The sequence below is a fragment of the Bubalus bubalis genome, chromosome 3 (genome assembly GCF_019923935.1).
Source record: "Bubalus bubalis isolate 160015118507 breed Murrah chromosome 3, NDDB_SH_1, whole genome shotgun sequence".
Lineage (NCBI taxonomy): Eukaryota > Metazoa > Chordata > Mammalia > Artiodactyla > Bovidae > Bubalus > Bubalus bubalis.
Window position 1 is genome coordinate 107,895,487 of NC_059159.1, and position 15,755 is coordinate 107,911,241.

General features: G+C 39.5%; 1 protein-coding gene across 3 annotated transcripts in view; it reads left to right on the forward strand.

Annotated features, from left to right (window-relative positions):
• The window catches only part of FAM189A2 (family with sequence similarity 189 member A2), a 74,471-nt gene that overhangs the window by 25,618 nt on the left and 33,098 nt on the right, over nt 1-15,755 (forward strand). The gene's annotated exons all lie outside the window — the stretch shown is intronic.

Consider the following 15,755-nt stretch of genomic DNA (forward strand, 5'->3'; position numbering starts at 1 on the left):
GGGATAAATAGAAAAACTGGTAGATATCCAGCAGTAAATTTCAAGGTTTTTCTATTACATTGGGCAGATTTTGTTTCCATCCTTACTGAAAAATAATCTACAACTTAAGCTCTGCCTCTCCAGAGTTGTAAAATGGCCAAATACCTGAATAGGTAAGTGGAACACCCAGTAATTTCTTTTGCCCATTTCCAAGTTACTGATAATTTTTCTGGCAGTCTTCTGAAATAACCTAAAGGTATATTTTGTGGGTCTTTTTTCCTTCATACTTTCGGACTGTTTTTACCCTTGAGTTTTTTAAAATTTGAAGACATGTTCCTTGGACGAAGGAGTGTGGTAGCTTACAGTCCATGGGGTCGCAAAGAGTTGGACATGAAAGAGCGACTTCACTTTCTTTTTCTTTTTCAACACGAAGCAGTTTCCTTTTATTATTTCTTTGATTATTTCCTTCCCTCCATTTGCTCTGCTCTGTCTTTCTAGAACACCCAGTAATCAGATGTTGGACCTCTTGAGTTGAGCTACTTTGTTTCTTAACTTTTCAAAGTCTTACACTTTTTATTTCTTTATCTTTTTCTTTTCTGTTCTGTGAGTGAGCATGTTTTCTCCATGTGGGACAGTAGTTCCAGTTGACATCTTGGTCCTTCTTTTTTGGGGACTGTTATGTTTTTGAATGTCTGTTGACCCTTGATTATTCTAATTATGACTGAAGAACTAGGTTGGTCGTATTTTACTGTTTGTAGTAATTTGCAATAATAATAATAAACACACAAGTGAGATGTATGTATTAATATTAACCCACTAATCCTATAAGATGTTATTAGTATCTTTATTCTGAGGAAACCAAGACACAGAGAGGTTATGTAATTTGCCCAAGGTCATGTAGCTAGTAGTGACAGAGTTGGGATACACAGTTTTAGGTGGTATCTCTCTAGAGCCCATGCTCTTAATCACTACCCTTGCTTTTGTGGGTCTGTTTTCACAACAGGCTTGTCTCTTAAGGGGTGAGAGGATTGCCTGGAAACCCTGTGCTGCTGAGTGGAGGGCTTGAGTTTAAAGTGTGCTTGAGAGAAGCAGATAATCCTTTTATGCCCAAAAGAAGATTTGACTTGGAGGGACTGTTCCATCAGGAGCCCTGTTTCCTCGGGTAGATGATTCAGTTCTTTTAGAAAGAAGTTCTTTAGTAATAGCTGATGGGCACATGCTTCTGCTTCTTGTTACTTTTGCACCTGCAAAAGCCTCTTCAATATATTTTTTAATGTTTTATTATGAAAGTTCTCAAACTTACAGAAAAGCTGAGCAAATAACATAATGAGTTCTCATATACCTTCTACTTGGATTCAATAGCTTTTAACATTTTGCCTTACTTGCTATGTTTATATAAAATATTTTGTATATAACTATTTTGAAGTTTCAGACATGTGGTACTTTACCCCCATGTGCTTTAGGAGTTATCTCCTAAAAATAAGACATTCTTCTACCTCTCCATAATAACATTATCATAACTAAGAAAATTATTTGTAATTTCTTAATGCCATCTAATATTCAGCCCATATTTAAAATTTCTCAATTATTCCAAAATGTTATACAATTTTTATTAATCAGAAAACTTTTCAGCTGAAATATGATTTGTACACATTTTTATAAGTGTGAGTGTAAAGTTTGATGAATCATCCAAAAGTGAATACTCCTATGTAAGCCTGTTCTTTTTTACAAAAGTCAGGACTCAGTCAGGTTTCAGTCATTTCAGTGGACTATTCTGTCTCTTTAGTCCTCTGTATTATAGAATACTCTTCCTGCCATTTTTTTTTCCCATAAATTGAATTTGTGAAGAGATAAGTCCAATTGGCTTCTTCAGTCTTCATTCCCTCCCCATCTCCTTTCCTCCTCTTCTCTTTCTTCTCCTTCTCTTCCTTCTCCCTCTCCTTCTCCTCTTTCATTTTCTCCTATTCCTCCTTTTTCTTCTTTCTGTGCCATGGAAAATTTCAAATATACTCCTAACTTGAGGGAAATACAACCGCCTCCACCCCATGCTCATTGCCCAGCTGCGCATGGTCAAGCTCATCTCATCTGCTCCCTAACCATTTCTCCTCTCCCTCACCACTGTATTGTTTTCACTTAAATCCCAGCCTTCACAGCATCTCCTCCTTAAATATTTCAGTGCATGTTTATAAAAGACACGGCCGGGAGCCCAGCAAGGGCTGCTGGCTAGAGCATGAATATGTGACCTCCTCATGTAACAGCCACCCAGCATGTCCTGAGAGGGCATGTCTGTGAGCAGTGTTCCAGGAGGCCCAGGTGGCTCAGGCGTCTTACCATCTAGGCTGGATGTCCCAGAATACCACCTCTGCTGAATTCTCTTGGTCAAACAAGTTCCTATGGGTACCTTAGGATCAAGGGGAGGTGTATTGGGAATTACACTCCACGTCTTTTCCTTTTTGAAACAATTTTGTGATTCTTAGAAACTGTGGTAAAATCTACATATTTAAAATTTTACAATTTTAGCCATTTAAAAGTGTACAGTTCAATGGCATTAAGTACATTGTACAAGTACAGTACAATGCTGTGCAATCAGCAGTACTCTCCATTTCCATTTCATCATTCCCAACGGAAAGTCTGTATCCATTCAACCAGAACTCCAATTCTTCCTGGCTAATTACTGTTCTGCTTTCTATCTCTATGAATCTGACGACTCTAGGTACCTCATGTAAGTGCAATCATACATGTCCTTTTGTATCTGGTTTATTTCACTTAGCATAGTGTTTTCAAGGTTCATTCATGCTGTAGTATATGTCAGTACTTCCTTTTTAAGGTTGGATAATATTTCATTGTATATATTAGCCTTCACCTCTTGACATGAGGAGCAGCCAGTGAAGTACAGAGCGAAGGACTTGATGGAAGCCATCTTTGAGGACTGTTATCTCTAGGTAACTTTTCTAGAGCCATGATCTTCATTACTGGGGAGTCATAAAGTCTGATTCTAACTTGCTGAACCTTACGAAGCCAAGAGTAGAGATTTCCCTGATGGTCCAGTGGTTAAGACTCCAAACTTCCAATGCAGGGGGTGCAGGTTTGATTCCCTGGTTGGGGAACTAAGATCTCACCTGCCGTGCAGCCAAAAAGTTTTAAAAATAAAATAAAATTGGATCTTAAAAACATTTTTTTTTTTTTTTAAAAGAAGAAGCTAAGATCACAGTGTTCTTGATTCAGTGGGAAAATGTAACCTGGAGAAAGGGCTAGGAGCAGGGATGAAGGAAGGAAAAGCCCAACAGATGAAGGAAAAGCCCAACAGAGGAAAGTGATGTCTCAAGAGTCATAGCTCTGCAATGTTATTTAAAACTTGCTGCTGCCTTTCTTATCTTCAAATCCAAATTTACTTCTGCCACCTTACTCCTGTGGGACAGAGCAGAACATGATCCTGAGCCTTTCACCTTGTTCAAAGAGCAAATCTCAGGCTGTCACCTCATCCTCTGATTATTTTGTCTTGAGACTCTCATCAGGATGTTTTCGTCTTAGTCCTCTGCTGCATTGCTGATGAAAACATGTGAATTCAGGGTGACAGAGCTTCCTCCGTCGTATCAGGGAACTGTGGAGCCAGACACATGATGAGTTCTCCCCCTTCTCTACTGGTTGCTTAGGTTGTGAGAAGAGTCACTTTCCTGAGAAATGAGGGGCATTGTGCTGAAAGGGAGCCCTGGGACACAGGGGATCTGTAAGAGAACAGGGTGGCGGGGAGGACCCCAGGAAAGGCAGAATTTCCTCTCACGAGCTGGGAGCCTTAAAAGTACCCTGAGATTTGTATTTGTGTGTTGTTGTTCAGTTTGTGACTCCATGGATTGCAGCGTGCCAGGCTTCCCTGCCCCTCGCCATTTCCTGGAGTCTGCCCAAGTTCATGTTCGTTGCATTGGTAATGCCGTCCAGCCATCTCATCTTCTGATGGCCCCTTCTCCTTCTGCCCTTAATCTTTCCCAGATCAGGGACTTTTCCACTGAGTCGTCTGTTCGCCTCAGATGACCAAAATACTGTATTTGCCTGTATATTTATTTATCCTTTGGCCATGGCACACAACATGAGAAATCTTAGTTTCCCAACCAGGGATTGAACCCCAGCCCCCTGCATGAGCAGTGCAGAGTCTTAACCACTGGACTACCAGGGAAGTCCTGAAATTTGTATATTTTTATCAGGAATTTGCATGTCTAAGTTGAAATTATTTTTTGCTCACCTCAAGACTGTTCCAAACTAATGAAAAGTTGTGTCTTTCACTGGTTGGGAGAGGAAGAAGGCTTTCACTCCTATTGAAAAAGGAATTCAAAATAAATGTAATTATATTTTAGATATTTTATGAAAAGAGAGTCTGGGACAACCATAACATGAACAAATCTGACACTTAAACATCTCTGAGAGGAAAGAGAGACAGCTGTTTCTGTTCACAGCAACGGGCCTGTGTTTGGCTTGTTGGCAGGGAGCACCAGCCTGGACGTTGGTAATATATCTGCCAGGCTTCTGGAAGAAGTTTAAAAGATGTCAAGGGAGTGAAGCCCGGGAGCAGGTTCTCTTGGGATCTGAGTTGATTAAAGGCGCATTACAAACCAAGTCAGTGCGTGTGCTAGGTCCTGTAACAGGGTTAAAGCAGCCAGAGGCTGGGCTTTGTGAGTCACTGTGATTTATTATGTTTTGTTGGTTGCCATGGCACTGAACAGTCTATCAGAAGAGTCATTTAACTAAGCTAGTTCAGAAAGATTTTAGTTCGGTGTCTTCCTTTTTCCCCCCGGTGTCAGTGTGTTGTATTTAGATAACTTGGCCCTACAAGGGCCCCTTGATTCTACATCTGTGTATTAAAATGCTTCTCCAAACTGAATTAAAATTGTGAATGTTAAGAGTCAAATAAGTGTTTTTGTTCATTGTCATAGGTCCTATGACATTCATCCTATTAACCAGTGCCTGACCAGTAGTTTGGAGCTGGGACTTCTAGTCTCCAAGAACATGAAAGTTAGAATGTCAGTCACATTCCCAGCCAGATCGCATCGTGTTCTTGTCTCAGTGGGATAATGTAACCTGAATTCTATGCACTGGGTACTTAGTTCTTCCACCCACTCACTCACTGCCCCCACTCGTTCCTATGACATGATGGGAAAGGAGTCCCAGCCCTTCCCATCTTTGCTCCCCAGGAAGTGGTGAGTCCCACCAGGAGCAATCGCAGTAGCCATTTTCATGCAAGCAGTGATAGTCAATCTGGTGACTGCCTTTCAGGGCCTGTGTGTGTGTGTTCCACAATATTGATAAGGATGCATGATACCTCCAAATAGTGTTTATCCTAAGAATCAATTTTCTTTCACTTATTCATTGATAGATTTGTTCATTCATTCAGTAATATTTAAGATGACCTATGTTTTTGTACCCCACTGGAGAAAAGTGTATTCTGATTTTCATTTATTTTCAACAGGATCATCTGATAAAAATAAGGCATCATGACTAAATGGGTACCAGTGATGTTTTCTTGGGAAATTAAAAGATGAAAGAGAGTGTGAAAGAAAAGGATTCTGAGGCAGTAGTAGTATTTTTTGAATTAAACCTTTTTGAGAAGTTTCTAATGGAAATAATTTGGTGAGCCTTTGATATTTAAATCGAAAAATACATACACAAATTCACTAATCTCATTCATGAGAAATAAATTCTGTTGTTTTGGCTTTCCTCATTGCTGTTGTAAGATTCAGTTTTCTCAGGACCACTGAGTAAATTTATGCTTGCCCATCATGACCTAATTGCCTCCCAAAGACCCCCACCTCCTAATACTGTCACTATGGGGCTAGGATTTCTATTTATGAGCTTGGGGGAACACAGACATTCAAACTATAGCAGTGGGTTTTATTTCATTTAAGAGGGTACTACAAATTGTTCCTCTACTCTCCTATTCGTGGACATTTGGGTTGTTTTCCAGTTTTTGTGGGCATATGCCCACAAAAAGACATATACAAGAAAGATCATAGCAATGGGTTCGTAATAACCCATTAATGTATACATTAATGCACCTGAAGGTGAATTGCTGAATCATAGGATGATAGATACTTAACTTCATTTGCAACTGCCACTAGTTTCCCATAGTGGTGGTACCATTTTCTAATTGCTGCTTAGACTCTCAGCCAGTTCTGTCTTTAGCCTCACTGTTACATCCAGAGGTATCTGCTGCCACCCATTTTTGAACATGTGGCGACTGAGGAATAAATTCTTGTGTTTGGGCTTTCGTCATTGCTGTTGTAGGATTCAGTTTTCTTAGGAGCCCTGAGTCAATTCATGCTTGCACACTGGCTTTCTAACTTCTAAAATTTTTCCTCTTGGTCCTTATGAATTTCTGCATTAAAAATATTTCCTTTATTGTCAATTTAATGGGTTTTCAGGACTTAGTAGAACTAAATGCTTATGTTCAATTCACTATTTTAAACTTATTCATTTAAGCTACTCTACCTTCACACAATTAGTGAAACTATTTATTTAAAGATACATAGTTTATTTTCAGGTGAATCTTAAGTTTAGAGCAGTAGGGAACTAAGAAGCAAAATAAAACTCCTTATGCAGCAGGGAAAGGTCAGTCTATTTAGAGATAGAAATATTATATCAAAAAGGACTCAACAATACCAAGCTGTGATAGCCATAATTATTTAATGATGTTATGTGAGAAAAGTTATAACAAACTTAGACAGTGTATTGAAAAGAAGAAGCATCTTTTTGCCGACAAAGGTCTGTATAATCAGTAGTCATGTACAGATGTGAGTTGGACCATAAAGAAAGCTGAGTGATGAAGAATAGATGCTTTAGAATTGTGGTGTTGGAGAAGACTCTTGAGAGTCCCTTGGACAGCAAGGAGATCAAACCAGTCAATTCTAAAGATTTCTACCCTGAATATTCACTGGAAGGACTGATGATGAAGCTGAAGCTCCAATACTTTGGCCACCTGATGCAAAGAACTGACTCATTGGAAAAGACCCTGATGCTGGGAGTGATTGAGGGCAGGAGGAGAAGTGGACGACAGAGGATGAGATGGTTGAATGGCATCACTGACTGAATGGACATGGGTTTGAACAAACTCTGGGAGATGGTGAAGGACAGGGAAGCTTGGTGTGCTGCAGTCCATGGGTCACAAAGAGTCGGACTCGGCTGAGTGACTGAACAACAACGTGATGGAAATTATGAAGAATTTTCAGCAGGTTGGAATAAGCAAATTACAGGTGATGTTTCTTATTGGATGGCTTCCCCAGACTGATTCTTTTATTGGGTCACTTAATTGAGACCTGGAATGGACTGGGGACACATTTGCAAGAGATCAGTGTTACGGTGAATTCCAGATACTCAATTGAAGAACATACCTCCAAGGATTTCCCTGGGAGGCCCAGTGGTTAAGACTCCACACTTATATTACAGGGGGATAGGTTCCATCCCTGGAGGGGAAATTTAAGATCCCACATACTGTGTGGGGTGGCCAAAAAATAGAAAAGAAAAGACAAACATACCTTTTGTGGCAAGCTACCTGGTGTATAAGTATCAGAAGATACATATGATTCAAGTTAGTAACAATGAAACTGAAACCGTAAAAGGCTTAACTCATATTGCCAGTCCTTGTGAAAAGACCACCTCTTTGGATCTTGGATTTTGCATTTTTCTCTTGAAAGCCAAGGATGCAGTGAGGCAAACTCTCTACTTCTTGGGTCCCTCAGTCTTTCATGGCTAAAATATAAATTCTAGAAAGACTTTTCTCCCTGAACGCTGGGCTTTTGTGTTTCTTGTTGGTAAATCCTAACTGCCCAGGTGGCGTTAGTGGTAAAGAACCCACTTGCCAATGCAGGAGTTGAAAGAGATGCGAGTTTGGTGCCTGAGTTGAGAAGAACCCCTGGAGGAAGGCATGGCAACCCACTCCAGTATTCCTGCCTTGAGAATTTGCATGAACAGGGGAGCCTGAGAGGAGCCTGATGGGCTACAGTCCATAGGGTCGCACAGAGTCGGACACAACTGAAGTGACTTAGCGTGCATGCACACACACATGTTGGTAAATCACAGTGAGGAATTGGCTTCAGTAGAATTCAGGGGCTATAACCCATGGGGTTCACTTCGTTGAGCAAGTAATATTCAGTTTGAAGTGAGAAAAATAAGAGATAGGCTTAAAGAACAGGGAAAAAATTAGGTTAAATGTATGGAAAAATTTTATAGAGAAGGTCTTGGCAAAATCCTATAAAGATAACCTGACAGGAAGTTCATTAAGGGCCAGTTCACAAAGATCTGTGCAGGGTGTAGTCCTGACAGGGGAAGGTAGTCAGAGTCTAGAATTTGGGATCATGTACTGAGGAGCCCTTGAGAAGACCTGTGGCTTTTCATGAGGGACACAGCCAACCTGAAGCTGCAGAGAAGGAACCAGGAGAATAATTACTCCAACCTCATCCTCCTCTCTCCCTTGGGTCTTCTTCCAGGGCACCCACTGACTGAACCAAACCAGATACCAGAGGGCAGAGTAGCCCCATTGATACAGTCTGCAGATCAGTCTCCCCGAGAGGAGGGGAGAAGTATGGGGAGCAGAGAGAGGATCTGGAGGGGCCAATAGGAGACACCTCACACACATGTGTCAATGGTCAGCATGCTGGAGTAAGTTCCTAAAGCAGGCTTCAGAGAGAATTTATGGAAGAGTTTTGGAAATAATGTACCTACAGATTATGACAGGTAGACTGCAGTAACTGACTACCCTTTCCAGCTGCCGTAAATGCGGGGGGCAGGCATGCATCGCAAGTGTAAGAACAAGTTGCTGCTGCTGGAAACCAGTGCAACACATTTTGTGAAATTCATTTTATAATAAAAAGTCTTCCCCACAAAGGCAAAACGCCTATTGTTAGCAGTAGTAAAACTGGTTGCCTAGTATTTTGCAGCATATAAAAGATTTTCATGTACATCATTTTGTGTTATTCCCTCATTAATCTTGGAAAGTACCTGGGATGATAGATCTTTTTTTTAAAACTTATTATATTGATGTATAGTTGATTTACAGTGTTGTGTTAATTTCTGGTATAGAGCAAAGTGGTTTAATTATACATATAAGTACATTATTTTTCATATTCTTTTCCATTATGGTTTATCATGGGATATTGAATATAGCTCCCTGTGTTATACAGTAGAACCTTATTGTTTATTTATTCTATATATAATGGTTTTTATCTGCTAATCCCAAACTCCCAGTCCATCTCTCCTTTACCCTCTCTCCTGCTTGGCAACCACAAGTCTGTTCTTTATGTCTGTGAGTCTGTTTCTGTTTCGTAGGTAAATTCATTTTTGTCATATTTTAGATTCCATGTATAAGTACTATTATGATATTTGTCTCTCTCACACTTACTTCACTTAGCATGATAATCTCTAGGTCCATCTATGTTATTGCAGATGACATTCTTTCTTTCTTTTTTGTGACTGAGCAGTATTCCATTGTATATATCCTACTACATTGTCTTTATCCATTCATCTGTAGATGGACATTTAAGTTGTTTCCATGTCTTGCATATTGTAGAGATGCATATATTTTTTCAAATTAGAATTCTGTCCAGAATATGCCCCAAGTGCTATTGCTGGATCATATGGTAACTCGCTTTTTTGAAAAACCTCCCTGCTGTTTTCCATAGTGGCTGCACCAATTTACATTCCTACCAACACTGTAGGAGGATTCCCTTTTCTCCACAGCCTCTCCAGGGTTTGTGGTTTGTTGACTTTGATAATGGTTATTCTGACTGGTGTGAGATGGTACCTCATTGTAGTTTTGATTTGCGTTTCTCTAATAATCAGTGATGTTAAGCATCTTTTCATGTGCATGTTGGCTATCTGTATATCTTATTTGGAAAAATGTCAGTTTAGATCTTCTGCCCACTTTTCAATAGGGTTTTTTGTTGTTGTTGTTGTTGAGTTGTATGAGCTACTTATTTATTTTGAAAATTAAGCACCTGTCGGTTGAATCATTTACATGTATTTTCTCCCAGTAGGACAATAGACCTTCCTAACAGATGAGAAAAGCAAGTCATGTAGAAATAGAGATTGTCTAAGGTATCACGGCAAGCAAGGGGAAAGCCTGAATTTGAACCAAGTGTCCTGATGAAAAATTCAGGTGCCTTCCACAACGAGAAATCCAGATCACATGCAATGATTTTTTAAAGGCAAAAATTGTTGACAATAGAAGAAAATACCAGTATAAGAAATTCTGCTTTCAAGGTATAACTGAGTGGGCTTTTGACTATGATGTTCTTTACTAGTAGCTGATTTTTTACTGTCTTCTGTTTGAGACGACTGCATCTGGTGATAGATGGGGTGGATGTTTGAGTCTTGGAAGTTATACCATTATAACTAGGTAAAAGCCAGATGAGTCCATTCTGAAGGTCCATTTAAATCCTGAGTCCCATATAACTCCAATATTTCATAAAGTTGAGCCTGATTTAATCTCTGAAAGACATGTGCTTGGTATCCTAATAGCCACCATGTCTGATATATGCTACAGTGATCTACACTAGAGTGATTAGGTGACCATTTGGCCAGTGTTTGGCCAGAGTTATAATAACAGTAATAAAAAATCCATATCAGGAATAAAGTTGGGAAAGAGTACATGGCAATTTTGTACACAGCCTGTGTGCCTTGGGGCAGGTCTTTATTCTGAGGTTTGCAGGTGGCCATTCTGGTGATGTGACTTTGACTTCTCACTAGCAGCCCCTCCACTGTAGAAGAGAAGCCAACCCATTAGGCAGTGAATCCCTGGAGCTTTCTCTCATCTTTGTTGTTCTGACATTATATGATCTCACCCTGCTGTCTTGACAGCTGGACTCAGAATTTTCTTCCTTATTTAAAAAAATATATATTAAGTATAATTTATATAAACTCCAGATCATAAGTATTCAACTAGCTAAGCTTTGACAGTTGGATACACCCATGTAGCCAATATCCAAAACAAGAGAGAAAACATTTATATCACTCCAGAAAGTTGCCTTATATCTTTTTAATCAGTCCCCTCACATCACACCTCCTCTGGGAGGGCAACTGCTCTTCTGATTTCCCTCACCATGATTGTCTGTTCCTGAACTTCATGTAAGTGGAATCTACAGTATCTGGCCTGTTTTACTCAATGTAATGTCTTTGAACTGCATGTTGTTTTTGTGTATCACCAGTTTGTTCCTTTTTACTGCTGGAGGTATTCCATCATTTAAAAGGACCACAATTTGTTTATATATTCTTCTGTTGTTGGTTATTAGAGCTCTTTTCATCTTTTCATTTTTGGCCCAGTTTGAATAATGCTAAAGTAAATGTCCCTTTGTAAGTCCTTTTGTGGGCAATTGCGTTTATTTCTTTGGTCTATTCCCAGCAGTGAAATTGTAGGTATATATTCAGATTTTTTGCAGATAAAAAGTTTATTCATTTTAATTGGAGGATAATTACTTTTCAATATTGTGATGATTTTTGCCATACATCAACATGAATCAGCTGCGTGTATACATGTGTCCCCCCATCCTGAACCCTCCTCCCACCTCCCTTCCCATACTATCCCTCTGGGTTGTCCCAGAGCACTGACTCTGGGTGTCCTGCTTCATGCTTTGAATTTGCACTGATTATCATTTTACATATGGTGATGTACATGTTTCAGTGCTATTCTCTCAAATCATCCCACCCTCACCTTCTCCCACTGAGTCCAAAAGTCTGTTCTTTACATCTGTGTCTCCTTTGTCGCCCTGCATGTAGGATTGTCGTTACCATCTTCTTCGTTTTCAGTTGCTCAGTCATGTCCGACTCTTTGTGATGCCGTGGACTGAAGCATGCCAGACTTTCCTGTCCTTCACCATGTCCTGGAGCTTGCTCAAACTCATGTCCATTGAGTCAGTGATGCCATCCAACCATTTTGTCCATTGTCATCCCCTTCTCCTCCTGCCTTCAGTCTTTCCTAGCATCAGGGTCTTTTCTAATCAGTTGGTAAAGTATTCACTTCAGGTAGCCACAGTATTGGAGCTTCAGCTTCAGCATCAGTCCTTCCAATGAATATTCAGGATTGATTTCCTGAATCAGGTAGCCAAAGTATTGGAGCATCAACTTCAGCATTGGTCCTTTCAATGAATAGTCAGGATTGATTTCCTTTAGGATGGACTGGTTTGATCTCCTTGCAGTGCAAGAGACTCTCAAGAGTCTTCTCCAACACTACAGTTCAAAAGCATCAATTTTTCAGTGCTCAGCCTTCTTTATAGTCCAGCTCTCACATCCATACATGACTATTGGAAAAACCATAGCTTTCACTATATGGACCTTTGTTGGCAAAGTCATGTCTCTGCTTTTTAATATGCTGTCTAGATTGATCATAGCTTTTCTTCCAAGAACTAAGCATCTTTTAATTTCATGGTTGCAGTCAGCATTCGCAGTGATTTTGGAGCCCAAGAAATAAAGTCTGTCACTGTTTCCATTGTTTCCGCATCTATTTGCCATGAAGTGATGGAACCGGATGCCATGATCTTAATTTTTTGAATGTTGAATTTTTAAGCCAACTTTTTAAAGCTGTGTCATATAAGCATTTCTATTCCCAGTTTTTTAAGGAACCTCCACACTGTTCTCCATAGCAGCTATACCAGTTTGCATTCCCACCAGCAGTGTAAGAGGTTTCCTTTTTCTTCACACCCTCTCCAGCATTTACTCTTTGTAGACTTTTAAACTTTTTGACGATGGCCATTCTGACCAGTGCGAGATGATACCTCATTGTGGTTTTGATTTGCATTTCTCTAATGATGAGTGATGTTGAGCATATTTTCACATATTTATTAGCCATCTGTATGTTTTTTATTTTAGAATAGTTTGAGTTTTACAGAAGTGTTTCCCAGGTGGCACTAATGGTAAAGAATCCACCTGCCAATGGATGAGATGCAGGAGACGAGTGTTCAATCCTTGGGTTGGGAAGATCCCCTGGAGTAGGAAATGGCAGCTCATTCCAGTATTCTTGCCTGGAAAATTCCATGGAAAGAGGATCCTGGTAGGCTATACTCCATGGGGCCTCAGAGAGTCAGACACGACTGTGTAAGCACAGTTTTATAGAAATATTGCATAGATAGTACAGAGTGGTCCTGTATACCACATACCCAGTTTCCTCTATTATTGATATCTGACATTGGCATGGTACATTTGGCACCATTAATGAACCAGTATTGATATACTGAAAGTGAAAAGTGCAAGTGCTAGGTGCTTAGTAGTGTCCAACTCTTTGCAACCCTGTGCACTATAGCCCTCAAGGCTCCTCTGTCCATGGAATTCTCCAGGCAAGAATATTAGAGTGGGTTGCCATTTCCTTCTCCAGGGAATCTTTCCAACCCAGGGATCGAACCCTGGTCTCCTGCATTGCAGGTAGATTCTTTACCGTCTCAGCCCCCAGGGAAATCCATTGATATATTATTAACTAAAGTCTGTACTCTTCAGAGTTCCTTAGTTTCTGCCCACTGTCCTTTTTCTGTCTATGATTCCATCCCAGGACACCACATTACATTTCAGTGTCATATCTCCTTGGGATCCTCCTGGCTGTAACAATTTCTCAAACTTTCAAGTTTTGAGGACCTTGACTGTTTTGCAGAATACTGGTCAGGTATTTTTTAAAATGTATTTCAATTGGGATTATCTGATGTTTTCTCATGAATCGACTGAAGTTTTTATGAATTTGGGTGAGGAAGATCACAGAGTAAAGTGCCATCTTTATCAGAGATGTCAAGAATGTTGGGTGTCAATATCACTTATCAGTAATATTAACCTTGGTCACCTCGTTAATTTACTGTTTGTTGGGTTCACTGGAAAGTTACTCCCCTTCCTCTTTCCATATAGTTTTCTAAAGTGTTGGTACTATTTTATACTTGGACAAGCAGTGTTTGAGAGTCCACATGCTCCTTATCCTCACCAACACTTGCTCTTGTCAGTCTTTAATTTTAACCATTCTAGTTAGTGTGAGGTAATCCCTCTGTGGTTTTAATTTGCATTCAGTGATGACTGTTGATGTTGAGCACTTTTTCATCTGCTTCTTGGCTATTCATATATCTTTTTTTTATTTTATTTTATTTTATTTTTAAACTTTACATAATTGTATTAGTTTTGCCAAATTGTGACATTTCTGTTCAAGTCTTTTGCCTGATTTTTAAAATTGAGTTATTTGTCTTTTTATTATTGAGTTGGGGAGTTGTTTGTATATTCTAGACATAGCTTCTTTATTCAATATAGGCATGAAATGTTTTCTCCCAGTCGGTGGCTTGCCTATTGATTTCTTACTGATGTCTTTTGATGTGCTGGATTTAAGATTCTACTGAAGAGATTTGTGGTCCAGTGTTGGGTAATAGACTCTCACCCATTCTAAATCTGATGCTGCTAATTTTCAGTTATGAAGATTAGTGGTGGGCTGGTGGGTATAAGGATTATAGCTATGTTTTCTTTTCAAGTCATCTGATATTCATTAAAAGAAAATTTCCAAAGGAAAGTTCAAGATTCCCCATAGTAACAGTAATTGTGTTGTTCAGTGTGAAGATTCCAGAGGTACTCTTTGAGTAGCAACTGCCAGGACATGGAAGAAAGCCATGTAAGAAGACCATGTCCTGTCTTTTGCTAATTATGAATTCTCATTTCCCAAAAAGCTTAGGCACGATCAGGGATGACAGTAAAAAGGGGGCTCTTGCATGGGAGCACAGTGCAAGTCCAGTTTACAGACAGAGAGGAAGCTGGCCTGGGAAATGGCAACACAGAGGCCACTTCCAGCATTTTCCCCAAGATTTGGTGACAGGGCGCATAATCCTTTTACCAATTAACAAAAAAGGAGAGAAGCAGAAGCCAGACTTGGTGAAAAACAAGTCTCCTTGTCCATCGGTCAGGAAAGAGTCTTCAGTCAGGTTCAGGAAGGGTCTGGATTCTTAGACTCAGTTGTTTACAGTTCTTCAACTCCTCTTGGAGAGGAAAGAAGAATTCCTCTTAAGAAAAGGGACATCATGTAATATTGAATATTGACTCATACGTTGGGTCTGGGGGATACTTTCAAGCTTCTTGAAATACCAGTAGTAAGGAAAGAGCTTTCTCTAGACTTCACATGTTAACTCATTTACCAGCCAGTCCTGACATATTGACTCCCTGAAATGACGTTTGGTTCTAAAACTGATAATCATTAGTTTCAATCTTTCATATTTGCAAAAGATTGAAAATCTTTCAGGTTTTAAGTCTTCTGCAAATATGTTTGAAAAATCAGGTTGAAAAATCCTTTGTAGTTTCTAATTGGTGCTAAGTAAATACTGGCTTCTTGATTGATTTCTGTCAATTCTTAATCATTTAGCATAGTATTTGTAATATTTAACTTTGGAGGTGAGTACTTGGAAGATCATTGCATGCCTTTTCTTTAGTACCAATGGTGTTTGGAACTGAAAAAAAGATTCACCTTTATTTTATTTTTACACATATACTATGATTTCTGGCTGGTAATGGCTCTGAACTCCTTGATTTTCCTGGATTCCACTTATGTTCTAGAATTCTCCATTTATCCAATTACCATGATTCTATAAAATTTGGAAGAAATAACAGTGGCTCAAGGAAGAAATAGCCATGGCTTAATGTCATGTACAGCTAAAAGTCAGGACTCTATTATTTGCAAAGAGGAAGAAAAATAGGGACTTGAAATTGAGAAGACTTGAGCGTCAGTGGCATTCCTCAGCACAATTTAAAGCATTCTAAAAAGTGGGGGGGAAAGTTTGCCCATTAAAAACATGATT